This window comes from Pangasianodon hypophthalmus, chromosome 28 (genome assembly GCF_027358585.1).
Source record: "Pangasianodon hypophthalmus isolate fPanHyp1 chromosome 28, fPanHyp1.pri, whole genome shotgun sequence".
Classification (NCBI taxonomy): Eukaryota; Metazoa; Chordata; class Actinopteri; order Siluriformes; family Pangasiidae; genus Pangasianodon; species Pangasianodon hypophthalmus.
In genome coordinates, this window is record NC_069737.1 from 9666987 (window position 1) to 9685982 (window position 18996).

Consider the following 18996-nt stretch of genomic DNA (forward strand, 5'->3'; position numbering starts at 1 on the left):
TCATAGGATGCCACCTGTGCAACAAATCCATTCGTGAAATTTCCTCGCTCCTAAATATTCCACAGTCAACTGTCAGCTTTATCATAACAAAATGGAAGAGTTTGGGAACAACAGCAACTCAGCCACGAAGTGGTAGGCCACGTAAACTGACGGAGAGGGGTCAGCGGATGCTGAAGCGCATAGTGCAAAGAGGTCGTCGACTTTCTTCACAGTCAATTGCTACAGAGCTCCAAACTTCATGTGACCTTCAGATTAGCCCAAGTACAGTACGCAGAGAGCTTCATGGAATGGGTTTCCATGGCCGAGCAGCTGCATCCAAGCCACACATCACCAAGTGCAATGCAAAGCGTCGGATGCAGTGGTGTAAAGCACGCTGCCACTGGACTCTAGAGCAGTGGCGACACGTTCTCTGGAGTGATGAATCACGCTTTTCCATCTGGCAATCTGATGGACGAGTCTGGGTTTGGAGGTTGCCAGGAGAACGGTACATTTTGGACTGCATTGTGCCGAGTGTGAAATTTGGTGGAGGAGGAATTATGGTGTGGGGTTGTTTTTCAGGAGTTGGGCTTGGCCCCTTAGTTCCAGTGAAAGGAACTTTGAATGCTTCAGGATACCAAAACATTTTGGACAATTCCATGCTCCCAACCTTGTGGGAACAGTTTGGAGCGGGCCCCTTCCTCTTCCAACATGACTGTGCACCAGTGCACAAAGCAAGGTCCATAAAGACATGGATGACAGAGTCTGGTGTGGATGAACTTGACTGGCCTGCACAGAGTCCTGACCTGGACCCGATAGAACACGTTTGGGATGAATTAGAGCGGAGACTGAGAGCCAGGCCTTCTTGACCAACATCAGTGTGTGACCTCACCAATGCGCTTTTGGAAGAATGGTCAAAAATTCCTATAAACACACTCCTCAACCTTGTGGACAGCCTTCCCAGAAGAGTTGAAGCTGTAATAGCTGCAAAAGGTGGACCGACATCATATTGAACCCTATGGGTTAGGAATGGGATGGCATTTAAGTTCATATGTGAGTCAAGGCAGGTGACCGAATACTTTTGGTAATATAGTGTAGCTGGGAAAAGTTTGATTTATAAAGTGACAGTGAAAACTGAGTGAGAGGCAAGATGTGCAATCCCCACAGAGATGTAATTTCTGAACAATTTCTGAAAATAGCATATTTTCCCATTAGATTTGGCCAACATATCTGCCAAAAGGAGCAATTAGCCTATATATATATATATATATATATATATATATATATATATATATATATATATATATATATATATATAATTTTTTTTTTTTTTTCTTACAGTGTTGGGTTCTAGAAACATAGCAAAGGAAAGGATGACAAATGGTTTAATGGTTTGAAGCCATTTCTTTTGCTATGGTATATATAATTTTTTAAAACATCAAACATTCTGAACTCTTTACAGCCTATGGCTATTTTCATACTTGATATGAATACATGTACCCTGGATTTATTATGGGTTTTTCGAGGGCAGCCGCTTTGCACATATTCCTTCCAAATCACCAACAAATATTACACATCATCTCTGCTGTGCAAGTAGCCTAGCTTTTGCAAAATAGCATACAATAAGTACATGACTTTTTTTGTTATTGTTGCCTACATAATGAATATTATTTATTCTGAGAGTTTCTTTAGCTCAACACTGGCCAGTGTTTCAGGTAAACCCTTTAAGTCATAGCTGCCTGCAATAACAATTGCATTTAAATCCAGTCTTTAGACTTAAACTTAGGCACTTCCACTGAACAAATGGTGTAACAGTAATGGTTTTCAGTACTATTGTAATCAATCAAGGCTAAAACAAACTACATCTACAGGGACATGCATCCAGCAATGCAGCATCCTACATTTAAACTGAGTCAGCAAACAACTTCAGCAGTCAAAGGATTAACATGCAGATCCTCAAACTGAGTCAATCATTGAAAAGCTTAAAAAGGGGCTGTGCAGAACATATCAACGATGATGATGATGGACATTCATATTACCGATTTTAGTGATGAGTCCAATTATGTAAAATACTTTTATACATAGTCAATCATTCTGAAAACACTTAAAACGGCCACATTTATTATTTGCGCTGGCAATGACTTTCAGTGAAGGCACATATGGTTTTACAGTCCCATAATCCATTTGCTATTTGACCATAATTAGCTAATAATAACAAGCTTGTTCAGTGACTTTAAATAAAATAATAAGGTACACTATGGAAGAACTAAAAGGAGGCAAAAGTCTGGACACCCCTGTTTCTGTTACTATGAAGAGTTAAGTGAGTAGAAGATGAACTGATCTCCAGAAGGCATAAAGTTAAAGACAAAACAGTCTTTTCAATATTTTAAGTAAGATTAGTGTATTATTTTTGTTTTGTACAATTTTAGAGTAAATAAAAAAGTAAAAAGTAAAAAAGGAGTGCCATGCAAAAATTTGGGTACCCCAAGAGATTTGAGCTCTCAGATAACTTTTACCAAGGTCTCAGACCTTAATTAGCTCATTAGAGCGATGGCTATGTTCACAATCATCGTTAGGAAAGGCCAGGTGATGCAAATTTCAAAGCTTTATAAATGTCCTGACTCCTTAAACCTTGTGCCAACAATAAGCAGCAATGGGCTCCACTAAGCAGCGGCCTAGCACTCTGAAAATTAAAATAATTGTTGCCCACGAAGCAGGAGAAGGCTGTAAGAAAATAGCAAATCAAGAGAAGTGCTCGTAGGATTGCTAGAAAGGCAAATCAAAACCCCTGTTTGACTGCAAAAACCTTCAGAAAGTTTTAGCAGACTCTGGAGTGGTGATGCACTGTGCAGTGACACCTGCACAAATATGACTTTCATAGACGAGTCATCAGAAGAAATTCCTGCATCCTCACCACAAAATTCAGCGTCAGAAGTTTGCAAATGAACATCTAAACTCATGAATTTTGGAAACAAGTCCTGTGGACTGATGAAGTTAAAATAGAACTTTTTTTTGCATGCTTTGGGCTTGTGTTGCAGCTAGTGGCACAGAGAACATTTCACTAGTAGAGGGAAGAATGGATTCAATTAAATGCCAGCAAATTCTGGAAGCAAATATCACACCATCTGTAAAAAAGCTGAAGATGAAAAGAGGATGGCTTCTACAATAGGATAATGATCCTAAACACACCTCAAAATCTACAATGAAAGTTTTCGAAAGCCTTCAAAGTTCCCTGACCTAAACATCATTGAAAATCTGTGGATAGACCTGAAAAGAGCAGTGCATGCAAGGCGGCCCAAGAATCTCACAGAACTATAAACCTTTTGCAAAGAAGAATGGGCAAAAAATCCCCCAAACAAGAATTGAAAGACCCTTAGCAGGCTACAAAATGCATTTACAAGCTGTGATACTTGCCAAAGGGAGTGTTACTAAGTACTGACCATGCAGGGTGCCTAAACATTTGCTTTGGGCCCTTTTCCTTTTTTTATTTTGAAACTGTAAAAGACTGTAAAAACTGTAAAAAAGTAATCTTCCTTTAAATATTAAAGAACTGTGTCATCTTTAACTTTATGCCTTTTGGAAATCAGTTAATCTTTTACTTGCGTAGCTGTTCACAGTAACAGAAATTTTGACCGAAAATTTTTACTTTTTTTTTTAAATTTTTGACAGGTGTAGGTCAAAGGTCATCACAGTTGTTATGTATATGTCAATGGTTAATGATGAAATGCTTCATTTGAAAATCTTACCATGTTTTTAATGTGTTTTGCTTAAATGTGTTTTGCTTAAATGAAGACTGAAGACTGAGTTCACCGCTGCGCTCCAACAAATTGTTGAAATGAGAGTCAACAGGCAAAATATTTTTACTAATCATATTCCTGTTGATATAGAAGTTGTTTTTTGACTAGAAATGTTCATGTGTGAGATTTACAAAAAATTAGGATTCCCTGTGCAATGTAAATACCGTGTGTCCTTTGCACACGTATGTGCAACAAGTTTTATCCGCCATGTTTGCTGAACCTTTTGAATGCAAAACTAGTCATGTATTATGCATATTAACCTATGTATCTGACATGTGTGTTTTAAATTGCTTAGAAAGGAAAATGTTGACATAGCTGAAGTCTTTGATTTAGGTGATATGGGAAACATGTCAGAAAGTAATGACAAAGCTAAATTTTTGATAACGTGTATAGATAATTTATCCAAATATGCACGGGTACATGTGTTATGAAACAAGACCGGAACTGAGGTAACTAAAGCTTTTGATTCCATTCTAAAGGAAGTTAGAGTCACCAAAAAACTACAAACTGGCCAAGGGAAGGGGTTTTTAATGAAAAAACATAAAAAAACACAAAAAGCAGCACTGTGTGAAAGGTTCACTAGAACGCTAAAGACCAGCATGTGGAGATATTTTACAGCTTTTAACACAAGAAAATATACAGACATCAAAGAGGATCTGGTTCAAGCATAGAATCACAATTACCTTCCAGCATCAAAATGATGCCCATCGAAGTCAACGAAGCCAATTCCTTCAGCGTATTTAAAATTCTCTATGGACTATTTTCACCGAAAATAAAGAAACTAAAATTCAAGTTTAAAGTCGGTGATGATGTTAGAGTTTCTCATTTAAAAGACAGTTTGAAAAAGGTTACATTAAAATTTTACGGATCAATATTTTACAGTTTCTGAACTGATACCGAGAGATCCACTGGTATATAAGTTACAAGACTATGATGGTGAAAACATTGAGAGAACATTTTATGAACCTGAGTTACAAAAGATTAAATGGCCCAATAAATTTAATTCCCGGGTTCCAGCCGAAGACGTAGTTAACATCACACGTTAGAATTTAAAAAGGATCGTCCGGAACATAACTGAAACCTATAATCATTAAACCATGGAAGAGTGCGGATTCTTTGAAACCCTTCCAAGCAATGCATCGATGGATATTTATCCTAATAATAAGATCGCGCACACTACTAAATTCGCCAAACCAATCGATTTAAACAGCTTTTGGGAGATGGCATTGATTGAGGTGCAATCTAATCTTTCACGGTACTCATTAACAGAGCATGAATGTCTATGTCACATTACCCTGAGGGATGGAAAGAAAACACAAAAGATTTACTTAAATATCAGTCATGGATATTATAAAAGTATCGAAGAACTGGTTAGTGAAATCAACAAAACAATGAAAAAAATGGATATTGAAATGGAGATAACTTAAAGCCCTATGAAAAATAAAATAAGCATGGTGACCCAAAAATACTATACTTTCAAAGCACATATAACAGGTGAAAACAACAACAAAGTAGTCACTATTACTTATGATAAGCCACATTACGTACCGCTCACCAAGAACCACATTACCGATATAGTAATCGAAGTCAAATCGGATCAGAACAAGCAAACATCTTTTAGTTACGGGAAATTTATTGCTAAACTACACTTCAGACTTGCTAAACATTCGTTCCGTCTGTAAAAATGATAGATAGGGGTATGCTGATCCGCAGTCCTATGTGGATTATTACGTCCACCAGGCTGGAAATGGCCTTCCTGGTTTTCACAGTGCACCTACCAAGGGTTCTGTTAAGGGTCTTTTTAGAATGGCAATTCCGTTCCTCAAAGGAGGGTTTGCTATTGCAAAACCTCATATAAAAACAGCAGCCAAAGGTATTGTAAGCGATGCAGTGAGCTACATTATGAACAAGACACAAACTCAGAAACAAGATGCATCAGGTCTTGCCCGGACCTGGACATCGACACGCGATTCCAAATAAAAGACGCAAGGTAACTAATATCAAGACCAGTGTGAAAAGGACCAAGAAGAGAGACAACAAACATCCTTCTATCTCTCACAAAAGAAAGCATCTGAACATTTTCTAACATCATGGCTTTCTTACACAGTCTATCCTCAGAGCGTACTAAGAGTTGGATATTTTTACAGTACCTTATACACAAATGAGTATCAAAAAGTACACTTATGTCGAATTACCTCCACTTTCTGCTCTGACAGACAACAGCCCCCTGGAATTCTTTGTGGCTGGAAACGGTGAGGATTACCTCAACTTGAACAACACCTTTTTACAACTAGCGCATAAAATCGTGAACCCTGATGGTACCAACATAGCTAATGATACAAAGGTTGGGGTTGTTAACTACCCATTAGCATCCCTTTTTTCACAAGTGGATGTTATGCTCGGGGATTGCCTTATTTCTCAATCTAGCAGTACATAACACGCTACCATTGAATGTCTTCTCAACTATGGAAAAGATATTCCTGGAAACACAATTTTGCACTGGATTATTCTACAAAGACACAGCAGGGCATACAGATGCCACTGATCCTGATGGTCGAAACAATGGGCTTAAAAACAGGGCTGCATTCAGTGCTGAAAGCAGCACCTTTGACCTGATTGGACACATTCACTCAGTTATATTTTTTCAGGATAAACTGTTACTGAACGGTATCGATTTGAGGATTAAAATGCTTTGCAGTAAAGATGAATTTTGCTTGGTGATGGAAGGAAATGCCAATTTCATTCTGAAAATACTCAATGCTTATCTTTTTGTGAAGATAGTAACCATCTCACCATCTGTAAAACTCGGTCATGCGCAAAAACTCCTTACCGCCACCGCCAAGGACCCTATCGGAAGAGTTTGCATGAAGACCTTCAGTCTAGCTGCAGGTAATCAAAGACTTTAGCTATATGAACATTTTCCTTTCTAAGCAATTTAAAACACAGATATCGGATACATAGGTTAAGATGCAGTTTTGCATTCAAAAGGTTCAGCAAATATGGCGGATAAAACTTGTTGCAAATAAGTCTGCAAAGGACACACAGTATTTACACTGCACAAAGAATCCCAATTTTTGTAAATCTCACACGTTGTTTATGAGCATTTCAAGTCGAAAAACAACTTCTATATCAACAGGAATACGACTAGCAAAAATACTTTGCTCATTGACTCTTAGTTCAACAATTTCTTGGAGAGCAGAGGTGATCTCAGTCTTCAGTCTTCATTTAAGCATATGTTTGTATATGTGGAGGCGCATTCCCTTACACATATATTTTTAACATCCGGGTTGTGTGGGTGGGTGGGTGTGCGCTGTGGGAGGGTGGGTGTTTGTCTGTGTGTGTGTGTTTGTGTTTGTATATGTGGGGGCACATTCCCTTACATATGTTTTTCACTTCTGAGTTTCAAAACACATTAAAAACACATTAAGATTTTCAAAGCATTTCCTCATTACCGTTTGACATACATAACAACCATGGTGACTTTTGATCTACACCTATCAACAAACATATGATAACAATATATGACAAACATATATATATACATATATATATATATATATATATAGAGAGAGAGAGAGAGAGAGAGAGAGCTATTACACCAATCAACCATTACATTAAAACCACCTGCCTAATATTGTGTAGGTCCCCCTTGTGCCATCAAAACAGCTCTGACCCGTTGAGACATGGACTCCACAAGACCTCTGAAGGTGTGCTGCATTAGCAGCAGATCCTCTAAGTCCTGTAAGTTGCAAGGTGGGGCCTCCATGGATCAGAGTTGTTTGTCCAGCACATCCCACGGATGCTCAATTGGATTGAGATCTGAGGAATTTGCATGCCAAGTCAACACCATGAACTCTTTATTTTCCTCAAACCATTCCTGAACAATTTTTGTAGTCTGGGAGGGTGATTTATCCTTCTGAAAGAGGCCATTGCCATTAGGGAATACCATTGCCATGAAGGGGTTTACATGGTCTGCAACAATGTTTAGGTAGGTGGTACGTGTCAAAGTAACAGCCACACGAATGCCAGGACCCAAAATTTCCCAGCAGAACACTGCCCAGAGCATCACACTGCCTCCGCCAGCTTGCCTTCTTCTCATAATGCATCCTGGTGCCATCTCTTTACCAGTTAAGCGACGGACATGCACCCGGCCATCCACATGATGTAAAGGAAATCATGACTCATCAGACCAGGCACCCTTGTTCCATTGCTCCATGGTCCAGTTCTGATGCTCACGTGCCCACTGTAGGCGCTTTTGGTGGTAGACAGGGGTCTGCACTCTGACCAGTCTGCGGCTAAGCAGCCCCATTTGCAACAAGCTGCGATGCACTGTGGGTTCTGACACCTTTCTATCATAGCCAGCATTAACTTTTTCAGCAATCTGTGCTACAGTAACTCTTCTGTGGGATCAGGCCAGACCGGCTAGCCTTAGCTCCCCACGCACATCAATGAGCCTTGGGTGCCCATGACCCTGTCGCTGGTTCACTGGTTGTCCTTCCTTGGATCACTTTTGGTATGTACTAACCACTGCATATCGGGAACACCCCACAAGACCTGCCATTTTGGAGATGCTCTGACCCAGTCAGCTAGCCATCACAATTTGGCCCTTGTCAAAGTGGCTAACATCCTTACACTTGCCCATTTTTCCTGCTTCCAACACATCAACTTTGAGAACTGCCTGTTCACTTGCTGCCTATATGTATATGTTGCTCTGTATGTATGCACATATGGTGGCATTGACAAATAAAGAACCTTGACCTTGACCTAATATATCCCACCCCTTGACAGGTGCCATATATACATATATACACACACACAAAGTGGCATGCAAAAATCTGCAATAAGTATGTGGACACCTGACCATCACACCCATATGTGATTTTTGAACATATCATTACAGATTTTGGAGCGTGGCTGTGGAGATTTGCCCATTCAGCCACAAGAGCATTAGGGTCAATCCACGTGAAATCAGCGGAGGCCTCCCAACTGACCATCTCAGTTTTCTTCATACTTTCTGAAAATAATTTTACAAGACAACATGACAACATGGTTTAGTAGTTTCTTTGTCATTGCTGGATTTAAATAGTCATGGCTACATCCTCAGCACTGTGCTCCATTGGAGAAATCAATTGTACTGACGACTGTCACAAATTGGATTATGTTAAAAAAAATCTTAAAAGGTAAGCTTATTCATAATCAGTTAACATGTAATGAATGTGTGTAGCATTTTCACAAATTATCATTATATATTGATTTTGTAGGACTTTGAGAACTGTAAATTTTAGCAATTTCAGATAAAGCCTTAATGAACCTACATTCATTACATGTCCAACTGATTAAAAAACTTTTTTAGAAGTTAAAAACTTTCAACATTTTACAATTTAAATGATTTTAAAGACTTAGTGCAAAATTTTAACACCACATCAGCTGCTTTCCGGTTAGTGTTCATTTAAATTTCTTTTTTTTTTTTAATTCTAAAAAAGGTCACAATTATGAATTATAATTTCACATGATAGCATATTGTTACATAATTTGTCACAATATTGATATTATATTGGCATATCTTTCAGACCTAGTTCTGCTTAATTCAATTAAATTTTATTTATATAAAGCTTTTCACAATATACATTGTCATAATGCAGCTTTATAAAAATCTGGGGTCTGACTAGGTCTGTTTGTCATGTATAATGTACAAATATGCATACATAGAGCTACACATTATAAAGTGCTGTTTTGCGCTGCAAAGTGTACTTTAAATTGTACAATACAATTTCATTACTGGAGGTCTGGAAAACACATTGATCTTTTTTAAGTATTTACATGGATCTCTACAATGATAGTCACTGCATGCATTGAAAAATACTTACATTATTGTCAAATTCTCTATAACAATACAACGTAGGCCTATTACCGCTCACATTGATACTGGGAAAGTTGCTGTGACCAACAAATAAAGGAATCACACCATCATGTGTAGGCCTACAGTCCCTTAATTCAGATTTCAATATAACATTACAACAATATAATACAATAAGCATAATACATAAAACAATGTTACATGTAATCAGGTAGAACAAAGGTTCTCACTTCTGGTCCTGGAGAACCCCACATTGTAGTGTTTCCCCTGCTCCAACACACCCACTTCAACTCAGGAAGGGCTGTTAATTATTTGGTTGGATTAATCAGCTGAATTAGAGCAGGGAACACACTACAATGTGCAGAACAAGAGGTATTCCAGGACAACAGCCGGGAACCTGTGGTAGAATAATAAGCTCTAGTAGACTAGCACAGTCAACGCATACGGCACGCAGAGTCTCGCATTAGGCAACAAATAAAACAAAATTAAATAATAAATACAATAAATGCAATAAATATACTAGCAACTAATATAAAGGTTAAAGTGAGATAAGCTAAAAGTCATCCTAACTTTAGTAAGTCTACAGCAGTCCACAGTGGTTTTACTTTTTGGTACAACCAAAACATAACGTAAGTGTCTTGTGGCAGCGCTTACATCAGTCTTTACATGTTAATGTTACATATTTTACTTTGGGACAACAAGCACATTCATATAGAAAGTAGTCTACTTATCTAATTTGATATGCATTTACCATTATTACCATTACAATACATTATTTTTACTCTATTTCACTCTGTGCATCATTTCACTTTTTAATTCACTACACTTTAATAATCATCAAAGCCTCAGCAGCTTGCAAAACAATACAAATAATCAACTGTGCAACAGTAACCCAAAGGGAATCCTATGGACTTGGAAACCCCACTTCTGCGCTTTACTGCCGAAGAGCTAATCTGAAAACAGGCAGGCAGGATTGATTAGCTTTTTGGTGTTTGGGTTTAGTTTGCATACAGTTTGTCGCAAAAACAGTAGCAACTGCTATAAATAACAACTTTGTTTTTTTTTTGTTTTTCAAGGTTTTTGTTTGTTTGTTTGTTTAATATATGCATATATATCTTTGACCCTACAAAATATCCACAAAATATCAGTTAATTTTTTATTATTTTATAAGGGAGCGTGTCTCTTTCGGAGGAGATAAACTCCACTTAAAGCTCAACTGTTTGTTTGTTTACGAAGATGACAAGATGTCAAAAGCGGAAAAATACTCCAGTTAAGAAATAACCTTGGTCAATATCAGTTTATGAAATTATACCCAGCCTAAAAATAAAAAAGATATCCACTCTGAACCGATGTGTAAAAAATCTCAACAAACTTACATTTAGAAGTTGAACTGGAACCTTGTAGTGCAGCTGTATGTGCAAAGAAAGAGAGCTGCAGCTTTTCTCGCCATTTTCCTTCATAGGTCCGCTCCGTTTAGCAACCTCATTTAATCTCTAATAAATCCGCCATCTGTTCGCAACACTGCCTCAAGCCTGGCGCACACTGCTTACTTCCGCTGTCGCAATACAATTTAACCTGAAATATAGTTTATTTTTACTTTTAGACCAAAAGTTGACGATATAAAGCCTATATACTCGTTTTCATTTACATTATAATCTATTGTATTATGAGCTGGCGCCATGTATACATCACGTTTTAATCCGATTGCGCGACCGGATTAAATTGTGTTTCTGCATGGTTAAATTAAAATCTGCTAATTTTGCAAACCAGTTATGAGACAAATTAACTTAGAACTTTTTAGCATCAGTGTGTGATTGTCAATAACATTTCGAATGGACTTTTCTGATCTAAACTTCTTTGGTCTGTTTTCACTTAGTTTAACGGTTTCCTACATTACACACAATGATACTTGAGTACCTGCTGACAGATAGTGTTGCCAGTGGGAATTCATCTCTACTTAAAGAGAGGGCTGCAGCAGCTTTTTAGTCCTTTAGTCTGTCCATGTGATCTCTACAACGCGTTCCAAAGCCGCACCTTTTATGTTAATACTGTCGTGGCAAAACTGCTCAATTCAGAATAAGAAAAATAACTTTTCAAAGCCAAATGGTTTTGGATGCCAAAAATCAGACTTTATTGAATCAACCCACAAAGCCGAGATGTCTGCAGATCATCTGATTTACGTAGTCGTGGCTCATGCTTTTATACAATTCTAAAAACAATGATCTAATTAGATAGAGTTTTCTCTTTTTTTTCTGTTAATCACACCCCTGCTTCTCACCATAATTATTTCATTGTCCCTCTATCTTAGTTTTAACCGTGTCGTGAGCTCAGTTTATTTATTTATATTTTTTAAAGTTAACATTCATCACAACCTCAGCAATGCACTTCAGTATTCTGGTAGAGAAAAAAAAAAAAAAACCTTCCTATGAGATATGACAGAGCAAGCCTGGACTGAAAAAGATACAATTTATGAATGAGAACTGTGTGCCTATTGCTTTCCCACAAGCACGGTCCACCTGTAAGGTCACACCAGTTTGTTTTAGGTTTCTTGATTCACATACAGAAGTATTCTCACACAGAAATATTCTTGTAAAATCATATGCCTAAAGTCACTCTCTTCATGTGTAGGATGTACTAAATGTACTAAATCTCTTATCATTTCTAAGTATTTTAACTCTTGATTAGACTTGATGGATTATATGATAATCATACTTAAATCATACTGTGATTAAGAAAATTCTTGTATAATACAGCCACCAATGACATAATGCTCGTCGTCTTGTTGATCACAGACTAGCCGAGCCAAGTACCTGCCGTAACTCAGCACAACTACATCATATAGTTGCATTGCATTCTGGGACTTTGAGACCAAATTTTTTTGTATCTCCTACTTATATGCTGTATTTTTCATTAATATAACTTCGGACATCACTGAAATATGGTGAGTGAGAAATAGAGCTCTTATTCTTTTATTTTCAGGAGCTAACAGCAAAACATTACCATTATCACTTAAATCTTCAAAATGAGAGCTCTTCAAAATGTTTTGTTCTATTAAATGCCTTTGCAACTGCACTAATGATGTCCCCCTGTGATATCAGTATAGTCCACAACCACCAAGTTCACATATGAACAGCAAAAATACGGTATCAATAAACAAATTACCACCAAAATCTCTGAACACTTCACAAATATTTAAATTTAAACACACCTAATGTGTTTCAGGGTGGCCTTTTCCTTTAAGTTTCAAAGTCTGGTGATGGCAGCACTGCTTGCTTTGAAACTACAGAAGCCCCAAATGCCAAGGAGACAGAAAAGAAGTGTTACACTAACAGTTAACAAAGCCTTAATTAGAATGAAAAGTGCAATAACCCCACACCCCAATAAGGATATTTATATATGCAAAATAATGTGCAAGGTGTTGACTTGGCCTCCAAATTCCCCAGATCTCAATCCAATTGAGCATCTGTGGGATGTGCTGGACAAACAACTCTGATCCATGGAGGCCCTACCTCGCAACTTACAGGACTTGGAGGATCTGCTGCTAATGTTTTGGTGCCAGATACCAGAGCACACCTTCAGAAGTCTTGTGGAGACCATGCCTCGACGGGTCAGAGCTGTTTTGACAGCACAAGGGGGACCTACATATATATATATATATATATATATATATATATATATATATATATATATATATATATATATATATATATATATATAGGCATTTAAACTAGCTACATTTTATATGCGTAATTTTTTTTGTATACCATTAGTTAACCCAATGCCATTTAACTGATGCTTTGAATATTTTGATTCATTTCCTTAGTAAAATGTAAGTATGAAAATAAAAAATAATTTATTTATTTATTCATTTTCTTGTTAATTTTTGTTAATTTTTCCTAACAAGTTCACCATTGATAAATTTTCACTAACCTTTTTAGCCTGGTTGGGGTCACAGTGGATCTGGAGCCTATCCTGGAAATGCTGGATGTGAGGTGGGAAAATATATGAGAAGACACACCAGTCCATCGCACGGCACCATGCATACACACATTCACACCTAGGGCCAATCCTTGGTTTTGGGAGGTTGAAGGAAAATGGAGAACCTGGAGGAAACCTATGCAGACACAGGAAGAACATGCAAAACTCCACACAGAACATACAGACCAACCACAACTGTAGGTAGTGTATTTTAGACTTAGTTCTAGCAGGTTTCAGCAGGCTAAACCTAACAGCACCACTAAGAGGGCTAAATTTACTTTTTGAAAATTTCTAGCAGGAACAGCATTAAAGAAACAGAAACTCACTCCACTATTTGACAAATGCATTGAAGGTTATAATGACCTACAGTACCACAGGTCATACCTTTTTTTTTTTTTTGGCAAAAGTAATCATACTTTACTTTTCAGATGGTTCTGAACACTGCCTTACAGCATGCTGAGATAACTTGTTAAGATAAATTGTAAATTGTTAAGATAAAATAAATTGTACGTATGCCTAAATCAAGTCCTAATCATTTTTATATCACCTAGTTGAAGAAAAGCTCTACAATATCCTTCATGCACGTATATGTTGCAACTATACTTTCCATATTTTATATTAAAGTTATTTATTCCTAATCTTGCTTGGCAGTGTTTAAATAATGGTCTTTCATTAAAAAATTTTTTACATCTTACTATAGCATTTCATCACTTATTCATATATTGTCCTATAAGCCTTAAAATCTCACTTTTTTGTGTTTTGATAATAATGAATTACATTATATAACTATTGTTAATTAGAAGTGATTGTCAACATAAAACAATGTTTTATTCAATTATAAGATGCCTACTATTCTCCCAATGGTTTATATGAACAGATTGACTTTATGTTATGATACTGTGCATCAGTCATGGCTCCAGTGTTAAATCTCATCCAGCCTTTTTATGTAGTCTTTGATTTAGTCTTTGGATTTAAAAAAAAGTCTTTTAGATTTTAGTTAGTCTTTAATATTTTCTTTAGTATTTTCATATTTACTTCAAAATGGATTGTTCAACCAAATCATAATTGTTTAGGGAAAAAAACTGAATAAATAAACAGAATAACTAAAATCAGCAGTACAAGTACTGAAATCAGCAGTAAGAAAAAACCGCCACACACCGTAAAATAAAGTTCTTTTAAAAGTTTTGATATAACCAACACAGCAGACAACAAATCTTCATTTATAATCTACAAAAGAAAGGTTTGGAAATGATCTCTTCTGGTGATATCTAACATGATTATAGAACACCTACAGTGGGGATCCCGGACCACTCCTCAACACAGAACATTTCAGTTTCCTTATATATTCATAACTTTTTCTGCATGAGAGTAGAGTGCTATCTGGAATTCAAACTAGTGGTTTTCAATATGTTTCAAACCTGAAACTGAGACGGTCATGGCAAAACACTGATGCTAGATTTCTGCAAGCATTTCTATGCTGATTTTTATGTTGATTTATGTTAATCTCTTAGTAGAGGCAATCGGGTTTTAACCTAAAATATCCTCTTTAATTCATTGATTTCATTCATCTTCAGTGAACACTTTATCCTGATCAGTGTCATAGTGGATCTGGAGACTATCCCGGTAACCCTGAGAGCATGGTGGGAGAAATCACCCCAGATGGGATGCCAGTCCATTGCAGAGATATCCTGGATCTTAAAAGAATTCATGATTCTGCAAGCCTCGATGATCAGAATAATTAATGGAATTCATGGAGCCTCAAAGCATGAATGATTCACAGTCATATTTTACAGTGATTTTGAGGGCTTTTTCTTCTATGCAGACTCTTTTACTAAATATGTAATTCAGTTCAATTTTATTTGTATGGCGCTTTTAACAGTGGACATTGTCACAAAGCAGCTTTACAGAAATAAATACATTCAGGATATAAATTTTAAATGTATGAATTTATCCCTAATGAGCAAGTCAGAGGCACCAGTGACAAGGGAAAACTCCCTGAGTCGATATGAGGAAGAAACCTTGAGAGGAACCAGACTCAAAAGGGAACCCATCCTTTTCTGGGTGACAATGGATTGTGCAATTATACAGTAAATAAATCCCTTCTAAACTGTGTACTACATGGTCAAATAGTGCAATTGTATAACTAGGAAATTCATTACAGTTGCAATTGCAGTCCTAAATCTATCATAGCAATTGTTGTCCTAAGCCATCATAGCATAATTATTCATATGAATGGTCCAAAGCCATCTTCATGGTTTTTATGCAGTACCATCCTCAGTAATCCCAATGATCTTCAGGCATTCCATGTGGGGCCATCCTCAGCAGCAGCGAGTGATATCCAATTGATGAAAACTCTAACCAGAAGTAGGTCATCAGGATGGATCAAGCAGGTCCGGAGAGCAGAAGGGGTCAGGATCACTGGTATCTCAGGAGTAGCATGTGCAGCTTGACAGAGAGAGAGAGAGAGGAAGAGAGAGAGAGAGATTATTAGGTATGCTTATTGTCCCGTAAAGGTTAAGGACAATGTACTTTGCATGCAGAGTGCAAGCAGGGACTTCAGCAAGGCTAGCTGTGACAGCATAACTAAAAGGGAGAGCCAGAACACAAACATCAGGGTGCCCTGGGACATAAAGTGGCACCCAGCCACTCCACTGTCAACAAACCCGAGTGAACGCATGAGTTCACCACAACACTCAATGCCCGTGAAACATCCAGATTTGCTCCATTACCTAAGAAAAAAACTATTCACAAAAGGGTTGACTAAATAAATGTTTTCAGGCTAGACTTAAACACTGAGAATGTGTCTGAGTCCCGAACACTAATTGGAAGGCTGTTTCATAACTGTGTGTCTTTGTAAGAGAAAGTTCTGCCCCCTGCTGTAGCCTTCATTATTCGAGGTACTGACAAATAGCCTGCACCTTTTGATCAAAGTAGACATAGCAGATCATAAAAGACCAAAAGTTCACTCTGTTACTGTGGTGCAAGACAATTCAGTGTTTTATAGGTCAAACGTAGTATTTTAGAATCAATGTGAAATTTGATTGGAGCCAATGCAATGTGGATAAGATAGGGGTGATGTCGTCATTTCTTCTGGATCTTGTAAGGTCCTGCAGCTGTATTCTGGACTAACTGGAGCTTGTTTATGCACCTACAGGAACAGCCAGACAGTAAGGCATTACAACAATCCAACCTAGAGGTAACAAAAGCATGAACTAATGTTTCTGCATCATGTAGTGACATTATATTTCTTACCTTAGCAATATTTCTGAGATGAAAGAAGGCTATCCTAGTAATATTATCTACATGAGCTTCAAATGAAAGACTGGAATCAATAATCACACACAGGTCTTTTACTGCTGCACATGATGAAACAGAAAGGCCATCCAGAGTTACTATGTAATCAGAAAGCTTACCTCTAGCTGCATGTGGTCCTAGTACAAGTACTTATGTCTTGTTGGTAATAAGATAAGGTAAGATAAGATAAGATAAGATAAGATAAACTTTATAGATCCCACAGTGGGGAAATTCACTTATCACAGCAGCTCACAGACAATTAAAGTGCAGGTATTAAAGACTAACGATAGTTAGTAATAATAAGTTAATAAGGATAATAATAATAATAATAAGTAAAAGTAATAAAAAATAAAAATAATAAGTAAAAGGAAGTTAATAAGCATCCAGTGTCTAATGTCTTTTACACATTCCTCAACATTATTAAGCTGGTGTCTGTCATCTGGCTTTGCTGAAACATACAACTGTGCGTCATCAGCATAACAGTGGAAGCTAATACCACGTTTACAAATAATTTTGTCCATATATAAAGGTAAAGGTAAAATATATAACGAAAAGAGCAGTGGGACTAAAACAGAACTTTGCAGAACACCAAACTTTACCTTAGTATGCCTTTATATCTACAAACTGATAACGATCAGTCAAATAAGACCTGAGCCAGGAGAGGGCCGTTCCATTAATGCCAACAGCATTTTCTTTCTATCAAGGAGAATAGCATGATCAATGGTATCAAAAGCTGCACTAAGCTCAAGCAACACCAGGAAGGAGGCACCACCCTGAGCAGAGGCCAGTAGTAGGTCATTTACCATTCTAACCAGTGCTGTCTCTGTGCTATGATGAGGCCTAAATAACTGACTGATACATTTCACGAATGTTATTCCTATGTAGGTATGAGCATAGCTGCTGTGCTACAACCTTTTCTAATATCTTGGAGAAAAAGGGGAGGTTTGATATTGGCCTATAGTTGGACAATTGACAGGAATCGAGGTCATGTTTTTTAATCAGGGGTTTGATAACTGCTCGTTTAAATTATTTAGGTACATAGCCAGTGTTAAAGGAAGAATATATTAGTTTTAGAAGCGGTTTGATTGCTTCTGGAATTATCCGTTTGACGAAACATGTAGGTAAGGGATCTAGTACAGAAGTTGATGATTTTGATGAGGAAATTAGTGAAATTTGTTTGGTCTCTCGAAGGGGAGTAAAACATTCTAACCGTTGATCCGATATTGTTATATTATTATCTACAGGGTTAGTTATGAAACTGTCTGGTTTTAAGAATTAATAGTCTGAATTTTTTGCCTGGTATTTTCAATTTTGCTATTGAAAAAATGAAGTCATTGCTGCTACATATTGATGGTGTGCATATTTCTGCTGTGGTCTTATTCCTAATTAATTTTACTACAGTATTAAATAAGAATCTAGGATTATATTTGTCTTCTTATCTTCAATTAGGGTGGAGAGATACACTGATCTAGTAACACTAATAGATTTTCTATAGTTCAGGAACCACTCCTTCCATGCTGTTTGAAATACTACCAATTTAGTTTGATGCCATTTATGTTCTAATCTTCGAGTAGTCTGTTTCAAGGTGCTTGTGATTGTTATACCAGGGTGCTAGCTTTTTCTTTCAAACTATTTTTCTTTTAAGAGGAGCTATCTTATGTAGCATGTAGCGGAATGTTGAGTCTAAGCATTCAGTTGCCTGATCAAGTTCTTTGGGATCAGACGGTGATCCAATCATGGTTGATAACTCTGGGAGATTACTGATAAAACTCTGTGCAGTAGCTGACATGAACAAGCATGGCAAGGTGCATATATTATGATTAAGGCACATTATAAATGAGATGACATAGCTTCAGACTGCAGAAATGTGACTATATTTTCTATATTTTACACAAATGTTAGTATTTGATCAAGAATGTGACCACCATTGTAAATGGGTCCTATTATAATCTGATTAACCCCTACTGAATGTAGAATGGACACAACTGCTGTTCTCAGGGGGTCTTCTGGGTTATCAAAATGAGTATTAATGTCTCCACCAATTAATGGTTTATCTAAAGAAACAACCAGCTTAGAGATGAAATATGCAAATTC

General features: G+C 37.1%; 1 protein-coding gene across 1 annotated transcript in view; it reads right to left on the reverse strand.

Moving 5' to 3' along the window:
* Positions 1-11549, reverse strand: part of LOC117596308 (protein eyes shut homolog) — a 47646-nt gene extending 36097 nt beyond the window's left edge. The window contains exon 1 of the mRNA XM_053230888.1: positions 11007-11549. The gene's annotated coding sequence lies outside the window, so the exon portion shown is untranslated. The remainder of the gene's footprint in view (positions 1-11006) is intronic.
* Positions 11550-18996: the final 7447 nt, after the last annotated feature.